Here is a 14490-nt window from a genome sequence, read left to right as displayed (position 1 = left end):
AATTGTGGAGAAGAGGAGTTTGTGGCACAACTTGACAAGAAGAAGGGATCGGTTAGTAGGACATGTTCTGAGGCATCAAGGGATCACAAATTTAGCATTGGATGGCAGCGTGGAGGGTAAAAATCGTAGAGGGAGACCAAGAGATGAATATACTAAGCAGATTCAGAAGGATGTAGGTTGCAGTAGGTACTGGGAGATGAAGAAGCTTGCACAGGATAGAGTAGAATGGAGAGCTGCATCAAACCAGTCTCAGGACTGAAGACCACAACAACAACAACGTACAGGACGCACGCCGTTTTTCTCGTCCTCCTCCTCCTCCTCCTCCTACTCGTCGCGTTGTACCGTAGTCAATTTCTGGATTAATGTCCGCCAGCTGTTCCGATCCATGTCCCTCTCAGACGTAATATATCTGTCGATTGCTCCTTTGGTCTTTCTCGTGGTTCTGATCCATCCGAACTGTGGAGTACCGACCTTCCTATTGCCTTGTGCTGCTCTCTGTACATGGCAATTACCACCCAGTGTGTCCCTTTCGCATCTAGCTGATAGGCACTTCGCTGTCCTGCAGTCTGATGGTGCTGTTTTTTATGCTGTCAAAGTTACTGACTTAAGCCCGATTTACACGAGTGACTTTCTGGTCAAAACAGACTACTCGAAGTGCGTGCGCCGTCCGTGCCTGCGTGTAAACCCACCACGACTGGAGTGCGTTTATTATATCGATGATCTATAGATTGTGACAAGTGTGGAGGTCTAAATTTCCGAGTATGCCGGACCCTGCGCATGCGTAGAGGCAAGGGACTATGGCGGCGTCTGCTAACATCAGAAGTTATAACCTATTTCGATCGAATTCACTCTTATTATAGAAACGCATTTTGTGCTTTCGTGTCTACTTAATTTTTATGTCGGTTGCTTTGTTTTCGTGGCACATTGAGAAGTTACACAAGGTCGTGGTATTTTTTCCTACTAGTATTATCCTAAAAGAGACGAAGTATCTGAAAGCGTAAGTATTTATGTTTCACAGAGAAAAATCTAAACTATGCGTAAATAAGAACGTAAATATATAAACGTCTTTTAATGAACATTATTTCAACAGTCAACAAGATACAAAGGATAAAACAAAGAGGCGCTATTTACTGCGTTCTACATGTTGTCTGATGGTTTGCAAGTATATATGTTCTTGAGTAAATAAGTGTATATGTTGTGAAATATTTGGATGACACATTTCCTATTATTTCAGATCTCAAGAATGTGAAAAATTTACTACACGACCTTTGACAAGAAATTCCACTATGAATTCTGCGTTCGTCATTGATAAACTCTATTGTCGTAGCTTATTCCTACTTTTTGTTACCATATATCGTTTTTACCGTAAAACACGTAGTCCCTCCTAACCTCACTTTCACCATTCACATGCCGAAATGCACAGCAAACAGCTCTCACAATACTGGAAATTTTGGTGCTGACTTGTAAACGAAAATTACTACTCAAAACAGACAAAATTCAGTACGAGAATAAAACGCCACAGGGGCTGCAGTAGACGCACTTGTCTCGGGTAGTCTGTTGAGACAAGAAAGTCGAACGTGTAAAATTGGCTTTAAGTTGTGCCATCGGGTACTCAGCTGAGCTATTCCTACTTTTAGGGTTCCGTGTCTCAATTGCTAAAAACGAAACCCTTAACCCTTATAGGATCACTTTCTTACCCGACTGTTAACGACACATTTTTCTCAGGAACGGGGGGGGGGGGGGTAGTCAAGTTTCAAGTTGAAATTTACGCCACATACTACTAAGGTGTACGGTATGTTGGCGATGTGAAAAAATTTAAGCTTTAATGTCAATGCAATGCAGTCAAAACATACGCCCATGTACGTCGGATGTTTCGATGCTTGCAAACACACCCATCAAAACCTATACAGCATTGCCCGTTTCCCTAGACGCATGAAATTTAACAAGCAGCAAGGTTTCGTAGTAAACGCGAAGGAGAATTTCGTAAAATTGTTTAATTTTAAGTATATGACATTTTTTTGCCATTCGTTGTCCGTCCATGCATGCGTCTGCTTGCTGAAATGTGTGTGAAATTCTAAGATCTACGGTAACTTGCCGGTGTAAATAATTTAAGCTTCTAAGTCAATGAAATCAAAATACACTTTTATAGAAGTATTTCGGCACATGAAAAATCCTTCATGAAAACCTATAGATGAGCTATATAGGTACACGTCAGGCCTGGTGGTCTAGCGGCAAAGCGCGTGCATGGAAACCGAAAGGTCGCAAGATCGATTCTTCAGTCTTCGTTTTAACCTAGCCTTCACCTCTCACCGATGTGAGGGGTCGCCAGAAACATGTGGTTCGGATTCCACATGAAATGTTAGGTTCCTTTTCCCCGGTTTGACAACTGGGAAGGTTAGGGACGCACAACTCGCCGAAATAGCGTCCGCAAGAAATACTTACACCATTCATGCCATTGAGCCACACGAACTTATTATTATTATTATTATTATTATTATTATTATTATTATTATTATTATCATCTATATACACAATTAAGTTTGTACGGAACCCTCAGAGTGCGTGTCCTACTTTTTTTTATACACAGTGATAACCTAATTAAGGAATACGTACAAATCAAATTGTCGGAAAACATAATAAACCAGGGCAGAGATTTTGGTTTATACAAGGCTTTATGAGATTTAGTCGGCTATCTCGTCCACCAGAAGTAGGAAACGCAGAGAGAATGTGGGTTTCGCCGAATAACAGTGCGGGCACTGTAAACCAAATAAGCGTCGAAGGACATAGCGCGCGTTGGGAGTCAAACTGGGCTATAGCTAGCAGTGTGCACCAACAGTGCATCTCTGTCTGGTTGGAGTCCACACGGGAAGGACGCACAACACCACAGCTTGTTGCACCTGAAGCAAACAACTAGGTCGGTCATCGAAATAACGTGCATAAAAACTGCACCAACAGTTCGGCTAAACATAGGAAAACACCATAAATCAATCATGCCGAGAAAACCCGAGAGATCACAAAGTACTCCTATTACCTGACGCAGAATGAGCATTTCCATTAACACACAAGAATTCTTTGTCGGGTTTGGTATTGGCCATAAACAACAGAAGGTCGTAACATTGTCTGATACACAATGCTTTGAAGTTGGAGTGAAATTCTCTGTCGCAGTCACTCTGGCTCGTGCTTCATTTGTGCCACCATCGCTTTGCAGGTACCTATTCTAGTATGATATCGCTTTATGTAATAGAGCCAGGGATTTGCATGGTTCTCAAGTATTTCGAATTGTGAGCGTTTATATGCAGGAAGGATTTTTGGAATGAGTTACACTTTTCAGTTTATTTTCGAGAAAATTGCCATGATAGAGCGATGGTGTAGTGTATTGTCACGCAGAAAATGTAAGTCACCTGCGATATTTATTGGCGATGGAATGCATATGACCGGAAAGAAGATTCGTATACCTTTTATCGATTAGTGACGTACGAGGGAGTTCTATTGCATGCCATGTAAACATCTGCCGCACGAGAATATTTCCACCACCTTCCTGAACGGAGCCCCTTTGGCAAGCAGCATACATCGCGTCCCAGTTAGCAGCGCTTTTCCGCGAATGGAGAAACACTCCAGTACGCAGAGGCGCACGAGAAGCTCGGCACCTGAATAACTCCAGAGGCGGAGAGACACACACGTCGAGCACTTCCTATCTGGTCGCGATATCATATACTGATATCCAGCGTCTTGATATCCACGCACCGGTGACGCGTAGTTCACCGAACACGAGAGGAACGCGCCGTCTGCAACACACGAGCTGAAACTGCGAAAGGTCCACGAAGAAATTGTATGACGTACAACTTGAATAAACAGCATAGTTCGGAACAAGTACACTGGAATGGGAAAAATCTGATTTTTAGAAATTATTTTTTTTTTTATCTAGACGAACTGTCCCTCTGTTTGACACTTTTTGTAGTTCGCGTCGTGTGAACCTGACAAAATTTGATTTATTTAACCTGATTCGATTTATTTAACCTGATCAGATTAGGACCATCAGGCCCTCTCTTACATCGGGCCAGTGTTCCACACATGCAGCATTTCACACATCAGAGTTACATCATGGCAATAGTTTAAATAAGAAAATTAGATTACTCTAGTGACAATATGAATAAAGAGTAAAGTAAATTCTGGCAGTATTTTTACAACAGGTGCTATACATACAAATTATGATAAAAGCAATAATAATAACAGTAAAAAATCAAATAATAATGACAAACATGAGAAAAATTGGCAATAGTAATGAAGATTTGTGCAGATGTACATTAATATCTTGGTGTGTAAAGTAATGAGTATAGCGAGTTTTGGGGAAGGGAGATTTAAGGAGGGGGAAAGAGGGAAGTAATGAGGTGAAGTGCATTCATACAGAGGAAGGCATTACTGTTGCTTAAGTAGATACGTCATTAACTGTTTTTTGAAGCCGGACATGTTTTTTAAGTTCTCTAACATAACGAGGGAGGTTATTCCAGATTCGGGTTCCCGCTACTGTAAAGGACTTGGAGAAGGTGACTGAGCGATGCAGTGGAACAGACAGGATTTTGTTATGATGGGAACGTGTGTTTCTGTCATGTTGTTGCGACATAAGCGTTAAGGACGAGGAGAGATATGAGGGACAGTGTACATTTGAGGCAGTAGATGAGACAGAGTGTATGGAAATCTCTGCGTTTCTCTGCACGCAGCCAGAACAATTTTGCATATGCTGGTGAAATGTGATCAAAAAGTCGAACGTCACATATATCGGACGCAGGCATTCATGACCAGTTACAGACATCGCGAATTTTCCTGAGAGAGGCCTTGTAGGATAATATCGCAGTAGTCAGATCAACGTAGGAAAAAGTACTGGTTGTGTTAGATGGGATGAGTTGGTTAAAAAAAAAAAAGCTTCCGAAAAACACATCCAAGCTGCCCAATGGACTAGGCGAATCGTCGTCAGCTGCCTTTGAGAATCGACGCACATCTTACAATTTTCCGTGTGTGGTGAGGTAAGGCTTCACGCGTTTGACTGTACGCTTAGTTCCGTTTACGTGCTGAAAAAATGTAATTAAAAAGGTGAGACGTGAGTTGTTAAACTGCAGAGCGCATACTGAGACGCGTCATGTCTGTTAACGGGACTGTACTGGAATAGAAGTGTGGATCAGTATCATACGTATAAGTGTTTTTCAGTCTCGGACACGTTTCATTATAATAAGACTTCTAGATATTTAATAATATAAAATATTTGCTTCTTAGTGTCCCACTTAATCGTGACGTGAAATAATGGAAACAGTCTGGTCTTTGGACTGAGTACCACACTAGATCTAAAGTGTGCGATACAAACTTCATGTATAAGTAATTTTCGTAACTTTTTATTTGAAGGAGGTATGACCCGACAATACAGTCTGTTACTTACCTTACAGTTCTGTCCTTGCATTCTGTATGACGACATATTAATCCTGACTATATAGTAGCTATGTCGTTATGACAAACTATAACAGCAATGACGTGGCATATCCAGTTCCTAGACAAGCATCCATCGTGATGAGTATTACGTAATTTGGAAGTTGTGAAGTTGTGAAGTGATCGATTTTAAACCTTGCAACTTTTCTAATTGACATTACTGAATTCCTTGTGTGTGTGTGTGTGTGTGTGTGTGTGTGTGTGTGTGTGTGTTTTGCTCAAGTATGGTTCACAATTTGTGCTAGACATGCTGTGTAGGCAATGAGTTAATTTTAATTTGAATCCTATGGTCAAGTGCACTGTAATTACTTCATGATCGCTTCGAAATGTCTCTCTATAGTTTAGTGATACGTGTACATTCTTCTAAATATACGTAGCGCATTATTTACCTGTGTGTAATATTTGTAGCATTAAAGTACCGCGTGTTTGTCTCCCTCATCCCAAATATCCCAAATGCTGCTCCCCCTCTCTTCCCCTCTCTCTCTTTTTCTTTTCGTTATCCCTCCTTCTCTCTCTCTCTCTCTCTCTCTCTCACTCACACACACACACACACACACACACACACACACACACACACACACACGAACCAATAATCCCAGCGCGTAGACCAAGCTAATGCGAAAATTTTTTATTATCGAGTAAGCAGGGCGAAGGGGGGGGGGGGGAGAGAGAGAAAGAGAGAGAGGGGAGAGAGAGAGAGAGAGAGAGAGAGAGAGAGAGAGAGAGAAGGGAGCGGGGAAAGGGTCGTCGTTTGGCTTGTGTATATATGGCGCCAGCGCTGAGCGCTCCCCTACTTTCTGGAGTGGTGGGAAATGCGATATGGTGTGCCCTCCCTGTCGTGTGCAGGTAAATCCGCCTGCTAAGCCGCTAGGCGTAGACAGGGGGAAGCCGCACCGCTGCTTGGTCAACACGTTCCGAGCTTGCCACCAGCGTTTGCTTCGAGAGTTGTCGGGTCATAAGTCGGCTTCACTTTATCTGTTTGGAAACGACTGTTATCGATGCGTTTGTATACTTGCGCCGTAGTCTCAAGCTTTGACTTCGGTTGATACACTATCCTAATATGTAACGGTCATTTAAACTACATGTTTTTCGCAGCTCTAATTTTTCCGAATTTGAAGACAATATTACTGTTCAAAACAGCAGGAGGATAAGACGCCCAATTTTAATCTTTATTTTTTAGCCCCATCCTAAAAAGGGTCCTCGTTAGCACAGTTCTCACCACAGAGGATTATTTCTATTTCCACAACACCCAGCTGTCATTTCTGCCTTTCAGTCCTAGTTTTTGATATCGTATATCCTTGAACATGCAGCAATCTCTTAAATATGTATTGTCGAGACAGTAACATAACACGTCAGTCACTTTTATAATAGTTAACTTTTAAGTGAATGCTATTTTTAGTTTCACTTCATATCTAGATTTATCAAGATTTTTTTTTTTTTAACAGATCTGAGGTGATTGGTGGTGACAGCTGAAACCGGTAATTTTGTATGATTTTTGTCTATAAATAATACATATTTTAAAATGAACCCTATTACGGAATACTTTTCCGTTACGACATAATGTCTTAATATAAAATAATTCCCGAATTTAGTTTTCATATTGTTGCGTACTTAAATTGTAGGAGCTGTGTGTGTGTGTGTGTGTGTGTGTGTGTGTGTGTGTGTTTAAATTGTGACGATGAACATAACGAAGTCACCTTTTTATTTCGTTTATCGTGAGTATCATGAGAAATTTGGAAATATACAATAAGTGTTCATGAAACTATTCTTACTTACATATAATAATAATAATAATAGTAATAATAGTAATAATAGTAATTGTTATTATTTCAAGAATGGATTTCCATATCAGACTTTTATTAGTGATTGCTCCGAACAACAAGAAGAAGGAGGAGGATAAGGTATTCCTTCAAGTTCTTAAGCTATCACTGTTCACGGAAGCCGTTTCGCATCTGTTCCCATGGCACTGACTGACATTACTGACAAGCAACCACGGTGCTGTTTCTTCCACAAATAATTACTCGTACATTCCCGCGAATAAATCAGATCATAAATCACGCTTACCCCATAAACTGACGTAATACAAACTTCTCATCAGCAGTTTCGCATATTCTTCTAACAATTTATTTGGGAACCCAAACGACGACTCCCTGTTCACATATTATACGCTGAAACTGACACTCGGAGCGGTGGTTGATGGGAGCGACCCTAATGGTATTTCCTCCCACATAACGGTCGCTCCCATTAACCACCGTGCCGTATGTCAACTTAGTTTGCGCAGACAGCAGATGCGCGTAGCCAGCAGCGCTTGGGCACTGGTGACGTCAAATAGCAAGACAATGCCCCCGCCAGAGAAAATGCGCACTCTCCATTGGAAGATTCAGAAACCAGCGATATGTAAGGAGTAAGATTTCCTACGTCACAACACCAAAGTCAGCAAAATTCCTCTCAAAGTTCCATTCGGAACACTGTCTCGAATAAAAACTCTTAAATATAGGAAATTCGCAACCATTCCCGTTCTCAAGAGAGTTCTGTAGACTATCTGGTGCTGATGACCTAGCAGTTGAGCGCTCCAAACCAAATAGTCCTAACATCATAGCAAGTAGCCTATACCTATGATATCACACAAACCTCTCTCGTTTCACGGGCAAGAATACGAAATATTTCACAATTCACCTACACGCACATCTGGTTCTTGTTCATTCTCTTATTCCGTCTTTCTGACGACAATACGAAATGTGCTTTAGTAACGGTTACTCAAACATCAAAAAATTTGATTCAGCTTAGCAATAATGTCAATGTAAGTAATTTGTCAAATGAAACTTCCTAGCAGATTAAAACGGTGCACCGGACAGAGACTCGAACTTGGGACCTTTGCCTTTGGCAGGAAAGTGTTCTACTAGATCTGTAAGTTTCGCAGGAGAGCTTCTGTGAAGATTGGAATGTAGTAGACGAGGTACTGGCAGAATTAAAGCTGTGAGGACGGGTCATGAGTTGTATTTGGGTATCTTAGTCGGTAGAGCACTTGCCGAGAAAGGCAAAGGTCCCGAGTTCGAGTCTCGTTCGTGCGCACAGTTTTAATGTGCCAGGAAGTTTCATATCAGCGCACTCTTCGCTGCAGAGTGAAAATTTCATTCTGGAAGTTGTCGAATGATTGTAAGTTAATTCTACAAAATTAACTGCTGTAGAAAATTCATAGTAACTAGAAAAGACTAATGACTGGGAATCACAAATTCTCGTTAAAAGCCGTCAACGACGTCGCACTTGACACGCAAAAAGCAGACAGCAAGGTCTGGTACTAAAGAGGCGTCGTACTTGAAGCACACTTTATGGCTTGCGTTCCTGAAAATGCCATACGTTTTTCACGGTTCTTAGCCTATAGTCCGGCAGGCCTGCACGTGATAAAAACGTGAATGCTCACGAGTATATCTGCACAAGAACGCGACCGCTCGGTTGTCATTCTGAAAAAGAAGTGATATATTTTAATAGGTGGCGAAAAAACTTAAGTTAATAGGTTATTTTTAATTTGCAACTAAAGGATCTGTATGTCGTACCTTATTCAAAAACGAAGTAATAAAAGCAGCTGGTGAACTGTTCTGAGGAACACCTGTCCAACATGATGTTGACCAGATGGGCGCTTAAAAGGAAATTTTGCAGTGTACTTCGGGGCGAACAGTAGCAATTAGTTTAGTGACCAGTACAAATGATTCATGAAAAATCGCTACTAGAAATAATTGATGCAAAACATCGTTCCTGCTGGAGACAAGTTGCATTCGAAATGCAAGGAACGTAGTAACTTATGTTTACATAATAAGAAAGCTATTAAATAACTTTTTTCCGAATGTAAGCTTGTGTAGAATGTTGTGGCGTAGTAAATCGTACTCCTTATACATGGCTGGTTGCCGGCAGCTGTGACCGAACGATTCTAGGTGCTTCAGTCCGGAATCGCGAGACCGCTACGGTCGCAGGTTCGGATCCTGCCTCGGGCATGGATGTGTGTGATGTCCTTAGGTTAGTTAGGTTTAAGTAGTTCTAAGTCTAGGGGACTGATGACCTTAGATGTTAAGTCCTACAGTGCTTAGAGCCATTTGAACCATTTGGTAATACAAGAGTGAATGAGGCACGTCATTGTTAGGGACTGTGTTGTGTGACTAAAGGACAGTAAAACGAGGTAATATGATCTGTACTCCTATTATTTAAAAGTTGCATTTTTCATTTCATGATTGAGGAACTTCACTATTTGACGAGAATAAGAGAAATATGTTCGTTTTAGGCGACACGGGCAGGTTTATATAGCAACAAAGCTTGTTCTCTCTGTAAGGCTTCCGTACTCGAATCCGACAGCTGCAAAGTTAAGGAACTAAATACGTTAGAGCTGTGTACCAAATAGGCCCCAGCAAGCGTACGTGCATTCTTAGAAAAACCGGACTACTCTCATCACGAGGTGTTCAAACCGCCAGTCAGCTAAGCTTTATGCGATGTTGTTTTTTGCTGGAGAATTCTTCTCCGTTTATGCGTCGCCATAAATGTCGTTCAGCTGTTCACCCGTTGCTTGTGTGTCCACTTTATATGCGTAGCTATGTATTACAAGGATTATTCATTTTATGTGTGTAACGACCTTGCCAAGAATCCGCAAATGACGACTCGTAAGTCGATCCCGCAACGACTGCAAGTACTATGCATCATTGACGGACGCCCAGAATGTGGGCTGCCATTGTTCGGCGAGGCGGCAACAGAAGCTGGGGATATATTGCAGTGCTCCTGTGCGGGAACAAGCCGGCGGGGCTGCAGCGTTCGTGAGCAGAGTGCGCAAGCTGACCGTGTCGCAAGAGACGGCGCGCTTGCCTGCACGCCCATGTGTGGACTGCCGGCGCCGTGGGAACGCGCCAATGTCAGCCCGGCTAATCTTTCTCTGCCTCGCTGGCAGTGTGTTTCGTCTCGTGTACTGCCATTTCCTTCGTAGCACACTGACCCCTTCAACAGATGACCAAAGGTCCAGGTGGCGTGTCCTCGCTTTCTTCAGGTCTGCGGAGCCTGCAGATTTACTTACAAGGGAACATCCCCATCGCACCCCCCTCAGATTTAGTTATAAGTTGGCACAATGGATAGGCCTTGAAAAACTGAACACAGATCAATCGAGAAAACAGGAAGAAGTTGTGTGGAACTATGAAAAAATAAGCAAAATATACAAACTGGGTCGTCCATGCGTAAGATAGGCAACATCAAGGGCAGTGTGAGCTCAGGAGCGCCGTGGTCCCGTGGTTAGCGTGAACAGCTGCGAAATGAGAGGTCCTTGGTTCAAACCTGCCCTCCTCTGAAAATTTTGCTTTCTTTATTTTCGCAAAGTTATGATCTGTCCGTTCGTTCATTGACGTCTCTGTTCCCTGTAATAAGTTTAGTGTCTGTGTTTTGCGACCGCACCGCAAAACCGTGTGATTAGTTGACGAAAGGACGTGCCTCTCGAATGGGAACCGAAAACATTTGATCGCAAGGTCATAGGTCAACCGATTCCTCCACAGGAAAACACGTCTGATATTTTGTATACGACACTGGTGACAGCATGTGCGTCACATGACAGGAATATGTTGTCGACCCACCTAACTAGTACACTTGGCGAATGGGTGAAAAGTTTCTTCTACCTTGCCCGATTTAGGTTTTCTTGTGGATGTAATAATCACTCCAAAAAAAGTGATGAAAACATATGAGTTTTTCACATAAACTGAAAATAAAAAGTTAAAATTTTCGGTCGAGAGAAGATTTGAACCAAGGACCTCTCGTTCTGCAGCTGTTCACGCTACCCACGGGACCACGGAGCTCCTCGCCTCACATTGCCCTTACTATTGCCTATCTTACGCATGGACGACCCAGTTTGTATATTTTGCTTATTTTTTCATAGTTCCACACAACTTCTTCCTGTTTTCTCGATCGATCTGTTTTCAGTTGTTCAAGGCCTATCCACTGTGCCAACTTATAACTAAATCTGAGGGGGGTGCGATGGGGATGTTCCCTTGTTAGTGCTGCAGTCAGGCTTCTGGGAGGGGCATTCAATAAGTAATGCCCCCGGCAGCTGAGTGGTGCCGCGGACGTATTTTCAAAGTCAAATATGACATTCTGATGCTCCCTACGAAATGTGGTGGGTTAAATCGCACCGATATCAGCAAAAAAGCGCAAGCCTTATACCTTTTTACCACATACAAACAATGGAAAGAACCACGTGGCACCCTTGCTGCACATTTGTTAAATGAAATAGCTCCTGCTGACATCAGTGCACCTATAAATGTCCAACACATACCCAGCGGACTATATCACTTGAAATACTTTTTAGTGGAATACAGCTACATACAGGCAAGGATCGCTGAAAAAGACATCATGAAAGTGAAAGAACTTTACAATAACTTGATGAAAGACAAACCCAGAAACGACGTAGAACAAAAGTATCCTTGTTATAACTGGGAAACAATATGGGAAAATATTCACTGCCGCAACGTGCCAACGTATGTCAGATCGACCTGGTATTTTGCTGTAAACAGGAAAATTACGACAAACTTTAAACTTCTCTATTCGATTGGGCGAGTCACCGCTGTGTACATGATGTAATATACAAGATGCCGAAGAGCATAGATTTTTATGTGACAAGGTAAAAAGACATATGGCTCTACATAAGACAAAAGATGGCGAGCGTTAGCAGAACTACGCCCAACGCCGTTACGCCTGCTGAATTTTTAAACCCTGACGGTATACCTTACCCTAAAAAAAAAAAAAAAAGAAACGCAATCAACTGGTTGAAAAGCCAAACGATGCATTACACCCTAACAAGATAATCAATCAAAAGGGAGGACTTCTGGGTATACCTTACAACTGAGCACCACAAGTTGATGTGTACTAAAAAATACAAAGCAAATTACGCAAATTTTTTAAATAAAACAACACTGTAACCAATAACAGTGCGTAATTTACATTAACCATCCAAGCATTTCGTATATTAGACGAATGCTTTGTGGTACAAAGTTGTTCTACACGTAGCAGGAGGAGGATTTCCAACAGGAAGTAATCAGAGAAGATCATCAATATTCACCAGTTAAGCCTGTATGTATATATTACTTTGTTTTGCGGGAAGCATACGACACAGTGATGAAACTGGTATATACCCTTTATTTAGTTTCTTTCTTACCTTCCTTCTTTTCACAGGAAGACATATTTATGTTATTTATGTGTAAAATGAAGCAGCAGAAGCCTACTTTAATTCATTACCTTCCTGAAGAAGAGAATTTTACTTATCAGCAATAATGAGTTTGCTTGTTTCCGTTTTTCCACGCACGGAGAAAGAGAGTTATAGATGCAGTTACTTTTCCATAACAATTATGTGAATGCCTTCTCAATGGATTTTACATTTATTTTTATTCAAGTCATGTTGCAAACAAAGGCAGCAGAAGGGGCACACTTAGCTTGTCGTTCAGAAGAAGCGCGTTTCCACATCATCATGTTACATTCTCTCTGTAAAGGGCGGAGAAGCCGGGCCGAGGGGGCAAAAATTGGCGAGCGTAAAGAACGGGTTGAAGGGGAGGAAGGAGACCCGATTTTTATTTTTATTTAAGAAAAGGAAAAGAAAAAAAAAGATAATAAAATCCAAAAGAAAAAAAGCGAAGAACGAACAAAAAAAAAACAAAAAAGAAAAAAAGTGTTCAGCGCGATAGAATGTCAATCCTGCGGGCCTGGGTTCGATTCCCCGCTCGGTCGGAGATTTTCTCCGCTCAGGGACTGGGTTGTCCTAATCATCATCATTTCATCCCCATCGACACGCAAGTCGCCAAAGTGGCGTCATATCGAAAGACATGCACCCGGCGAATTGTCTACCCGACGGGAGGCACTAGTCGTGCGACATTTACGTTTAGTAATGCAACACATTTTTTTCTGAAATCAGGTTGGTTTTATTCATGATTCCAATACACCATATTATCCCCCGCTCTTTTGGCTACAAAACCCTATTGTTCAACATAATCCCCGATCACTGAGATGGCCTTAGGCAACCTGACTGACAGGGCCTGTATGCCCACATGGTACTACTCTCCTGGTCGACGTCGGAGCCAGCATCTTGCTGGACCAATGTCCTCCCCATCATCCACATACTGCTTCCCGCGGAGTGCATTCTTCATTGGGCCAAACACATCGAAGTCGGAAGGTGCGAATTCCAGGCAGTACGGTGGATGAGGAAGAACAGTCACAGTTTTGTGAGCTCCTCTCGGGTGCGCAAATCCGTGTAACGCCTTGTGTTATCACGGGGAAGGAGAAGTTCGTTTTCTTTTTTGCGGCGAGAACACGCTCAAGTCTGTTCTTCAATTTCCTGGGGGTACCACAGTACACTTCAGAGTTGATCGTTTCACAGCGCGGGAGGACATCAAACAGAATAACTCCTCCAGAGTTTCAGAAGACGATCGGCATGATTTTACCGGCTGAGGGTGCGGCTTTGTACTTTTTCTTCGAAGAAAATGGTTCAAATGGCTCTGAGCACTATGGGACTTAACATCTGAGGTCATCAGTCCCCTAGAACTTAGAACTACCCAAACCTAACTAACCTAAGGACATCACACACATCCATGCCCGAGACAGGATTCGGACCTGCGACCGTAGCGGTCGCGCTGTTCCAGACTGTCCTTGGAAGAAGAGGTGTGGTCCCACTCCATGGTTTGCTGTTTTGTTTCCAGTTCGAAGTGACGAATCCATGTTTCATCGCCAGTGATGATGTTCGACAAAGAGCAACGCGCAACCAATTCCTCACAGATGGTCGTTTGTTGTTCTTCATAGTCTTCTGTTAGGTGGTAAGGGCCCCAGCAGGCACACACTTTCGAATGCGCCAACTGGTGGAAAAGTGTGTCAGCAATACTAACATACATCCAGCTGAGCATCGATGTGTTCGACTGTGGTCCGTCGATCACCTCGAATGAGTGTGTGCACGTTCCAACGTTGCAGAAGTGACGGATGCGTGCGATCGGCCGGCACGTGTGAGACCGGACAGGT

At 42.5% G+C, this 14490-nt stretch overlaps 1 protein-coding gene across 2 annotated transcripts in view; it reads left to right on the top strand.

Annotated features, from left to right (window-relative positions):
- Nucleotides 1-14490, top strand: part of LOC126183438 (plexin-A4) — a 963020-nt gene that overhangs the window by 79485 nt on the left and 869045 nt on the right. Inside the window, exon 2 of one of the 2 annotated variants that reach the window (XM_049925425.1) lies at nucleotides 6921-6953. The exons of the other annotated variant lie outside the window; for it this stretch is intronic. The gene's annotated coding sequence lies outside the window, so the exon portion shown is untranslated. The remainder of the gene's footprint in view (nucleotides 1-6920; nucleotides 6954-14490) is intronic. 2 annotated transcript variants of the gene reach the window in all.

Source organism: Schistocerca cancellata, chromosome 4 (genome assembly GCF_023864275.1).
Source record: "Schistocerca cancellata isolate TAMUIC-IGC-003103 chromosome 4, iqSchCanc2.1, whole genome shotgun sequence".
Lineage (NCBI taxonomy): Eukaryota > Metazoa > Arthropoda > Insecta > Orthoptera > Acrididae > Schistocerca > Schistocerca cancellata.
Note: the sequence above shows the minus strand (reverse complement) of the source record. Positions and strands in the feature narration are given on the sequence as shown.